A 288-nucleotide genomic window follows, 5' to 3' on the forward strand; every position below is an offset into this window, starting at 1 on the left:
CTATACCCAAGGGATTGAGGAAACAATTACAAAGAAGGTATAACTGTGGAAAGGTACAGTTATATCAAGAATGTAAACAAATAAAAAAATGACAATTCAATACTCATCTTTCATTAATAACTTCAGAAATAAATGAACTGAACTCCCCAGTCAAAACACACAGACTAGGTGAATGGATTAAGAAACAAAACCCATCCTTCTGTTGTCTGCAAGAAACTCATCTCACTTTCAAGGACAGGCACTATCTTAAAGTGAAAGGATGGAAAACAATATACCAAACCAATGGTA

The sequence above is a fragment of the Nannospalax galili genome, unplaced genomic scaffold (assembly GCF_000622305.1).
Source record: "Nannospalax galili isolate Female #2095 unplaced genomic scaffold, S.galili_v1.0 scaffold728, whole genome shotgun sequence".
NCBI classification, from domain to species: Eukaryota; Metazoa; Chordata; class Mammalia; order Rodentia; family Spalacidae; genus Nannospalax; species Nannospalax galili.